Consider the following 4207-nt stretch of genomic DNA (forward strand, 5'->3'; position numbering starts at 1 on the left):
CATACATACATACATACATACATACATACATACATACATACATACATACATACATACATACATACATACATACATACATACATACATACATACATACATACATACATACATACATACATACATACATACATACATACATACATACATACATACATACATACATACATACATACATACATACATACATACATACATACATACATACATACATACATACATACATACATACATACATACATACATACATACATACATACATACATACATACATACATACATACATACATGCATGCATACATAAATATATACATCTTTATATGTTATTTCAATATGAACACACATCTTTGAGATTTAACCATCCTTAGCCACATAAGTGCTGTTGAGTGCAGTCCTATGTTTGGTTTAATTTATTTGTTGCGAAAACCCGGACTAGACTTAAAAGGTTACAAATAACAAATAATTACAGCTTTAAGTACTGTTAGATCATCTTTGAAGAGTGTCACCATAACTAATGCGAAAACGACGAATATGGTTAAATTCACAACTATACACAGATAACATCACAAAAACGCATTAATTACAGGCTGGAACACTCAATCAATCATACCATTATTAAAAATACATACGTCTCCTAAAATGCAGATAAAGATTACGTTTTAACAACGCATTATTAACACGAACTTCATCTTTAGTATTTACCAATACAAGGTGAAATGGGAGAAATGGTGAAATGGTATACACACAATCTACACATTTCTGCCATGCACGTCTAAGGCAAACCATCACGTTTCAAGAAAATCATACCAAAACATCGAATAAACTATGGTTATACGCAAATGCTAAAACATGCATCGATTTTTTAATCAAGAAATAAAAGGGACGCAACTATGAACGCTTTGTTTTGCGGACAAATTACAACGAAAAGGAGAGTGTATTAATAAAAGAAAGGCACAACATTAAATATATAAGGTTCATCAAACCCGATATTTTTTGGTGTATTCTGCAGAATGCGTCTTAAATTAAAGAAGTTAAATCGAACCACTAAAGCGTAGATGATATTTATATAAATAAAAAAATAAACACTTGTTCGATGTGAAAGAAAGCCAAAAACGAAAGTATTACGATCAAAGTGCGAATAAAAGTAGAAATACATTTATAAATGTTAGCAAAACATTACATTTCTAAGCATTGGAAAAATATTCAATTAACAAAATAATAATAAAATCCAGGTAAAGCAACAACCTCCAGATGATATTATCAAATGTTCAATAGTTAGACATTCAACAGCAAACAATAACCATTGGTTTAATCAATTAATATTCTTGTCTTAGTGCGAAGGGAAAAAGTCATATTTTGAAGAAATTGACGTAAATGATGCCAACAATTATAGGGGCATACCTGTAGGCTGTATATGGATATTTTCACGGATTTTGGCATGTGTTGAAGTTTTAAAAATAAAAATGATAAAATAAATAAAATAATGTAAAAAGTTAAATGTTAACATCGGAATTAAATAGCTTAATAATTAAACAAGAATAAAATTAAAGATAAAAAGTTATCCTTAACTAGTATCAAACAAGTGACCATATGAGTAAAAGACTAGAACTTAAACAACTCGCCCATCCGTGATCGTATAGTAAGTAATATGTGTATGTTATACTTTATATCAGCAATCATCGTACTGTCACAAAATATAATGATAACAACAGAACTCACCAAGTTATTCCTTCGTAATGCTTTACATTTTTTAATGTTTTAAATCGCAAAAATATGTAAATAGTAAAATACTGTAATATTGTAGAGCTTGGTAATTGTTCAGTATTACCGATTCCTCGCAAAAATAAAACTACAACGAAAATTTTGAAATCTGAAAAAAAATCAATTTCATCAAATCTATTCACAAGAGGCAAATTAATATCAGACATCAGAATTTTAATATGCTCACTATTTACAACAAATGAAAATGATAAAGGAAAATTATGTCGCATTTTTCATTTACGAAACAATGTATGACCTTCGCATCTTAGGCCGAAAAGTAATATATGAAAATATAATAACACCATCTTTTAAATTTCGTTTAATGAGATGTATAACTCTGTCAAATGTTATGTATAACTCAAGTCAGAGTTGTCTCCCTTTTTCAATAATAAAATTAATTTGTTTTCGATTAGATTAATGCAATGTTCACATTTTTAAATAACACGTAAAACGCGCATTATTTATTTAAAAAGGCATATATATAATAATTAAGAAATGATTGTATCTGAAAACACGAACTTATCATTATTACGAAATGTATTGTAATTGGTTAGAGTACATCGTTAAACACGTCAAAGCACAATAAATATGATCACATCGCCTAACATTTCCCAGAAAGGTGGTTATATCGGTTGAGCAATTCATTCTTCTTTGCTGCGCCTAGAATAAAACATCAAAACATTTATTAATTTATTGTTCTGTGACATTTAATAGAAATATATTTAATACAAAATCCGGTTTTCTCAACTGGTTTTATCACTACAATACATGCATGGCGACGAATTATGTACTCGTTTTCCATAATATGATTTACAATACCGTAGAAGTATGATTAAAAAGTTACAATAATTTATTTTAGGCATGTGTTCATATCTTTCTACTTCTGTATTTTAGCACTTAGTAAACAATCATACTTTTGTATTGATGCAACGTTATCAATGATATAGATTTCAATAAATATTTGCACCCTCTTGTATCACCACAATTTCTGTAGAATTGTTATTTCACTAGAATATGACAAGTTTAAAATATAAAACAAAACAGTACCAATCGCACAGGCAGCTTGCATTGCTCTTAACGTTGACCGATGAATAACAGAACAGCATTCAACATTGGCATTAGTATAGGCGTCCCATGTAAAGGCTACGAAGACGGCTGCCAAAGCCTCACGTACCAGGACATGTTCCACGTAGGCTCCCCCCAGACTAGTGATGTAAAATAAAATTTGTTTAATATTAAGGGAATCAATCTGCGAAAATACAATACATATCGGTATTCACACAGCTGGAAATTTAAGTCGTAACTAGTGGTGCATTTTAAGATTAATTTTAATTGTGAATAGCATTGTTTTCTGCTTAAGAACTTATAAGATATGAGAAGTTATAAATTTTGTAAACATTTTACATGCACAAGAAATAAGCATGAAGTAGAGATTTAAGAAAATGAAAATGAAGCAAACACAATAAAAATGTACATTTTGTATGAATCAGAAAAAATTGTTTATATAACCAGTGGATTTTGAGCATTGGTGCAATAGTAAGATTTCTTAAGTATTATGATTGAAATAAAACAATGTAATGACTTATGTAATTGTCCTGCTTGTGGGTAAATTAAATAAAATAAAAAAAACACATCCAACCTCTTCAGGGGTGAATATCAACAATTCCTTCATAATGATAGAAGCAGGACAGTCCATTTTTTAGAGGGCTGCACTGCATGCCTTGTTTTCTTTTTAGCATATGAGTGCTGCTCACTGCTAACTGTCTTTGTCTGAAAAGTATTTTCATTATATCTTTACAACTTTATGTACACTTTATGAAAATGCATATTTTATCTGATATCACACAGTGTTGAGTTTTGACAACTATTTGAATCAAATTTGTTTAAGGACAGATACTGTAAGTCTAATTTCATCATAATATTAGTCAGTATAAAACAAAGGGTAAACATTTTACTCTTCATGGAATGATTTGCTCAATGTTGGCATTTTACCAAGTCCAAAGAAATAAATCTTATATTTTCATCTGAGCATTCATCAAGACAATAAAAACAAAACTTTATTGTTCTGCAATGAAATCAACACCATTTAAGAATAGTTTTTAAATCCTCTGTCCATCATTACATGTACATTGTATATTTTTTGCATTAAATGGCTTACAGGATGCGCTACATTGATGTTTCAAAGTTTATATATAAAAGATTCATGTTAATTTAGCTGATTCACCTGGATCCTATTTTTTTTTACAAAATTGTTATTACATACAATGCTTTCCAATTCAGTAAAGACTGATTTATATGAGACATTGCTATTGTATTGTTTATGAAAATAAAGATTCTGCATACTAACAAGGTGCTCAGGTAAGCTAACAAGAACACCGCATAAAAGGTACCACGCTCGGCTGCAGGTGCAGTTTTGAATACATGAAAGCTTGTCAGAATGTTTTTTTAA

This window comes from Dreissena polymorpha, chromosome 6 (genome assembly GCF_020536995.1).
Source record: "Dreissena polymorpha isolate Duluth1 chromosome 6, UMN_Dpol_1.0, whole genome shotgun sequence".
NCBI lineage: Eukaryota > Metazoa > Mollusca > Bivalvia > Myida > Dreissenidae > Dreissena > Dreissena polymorpha.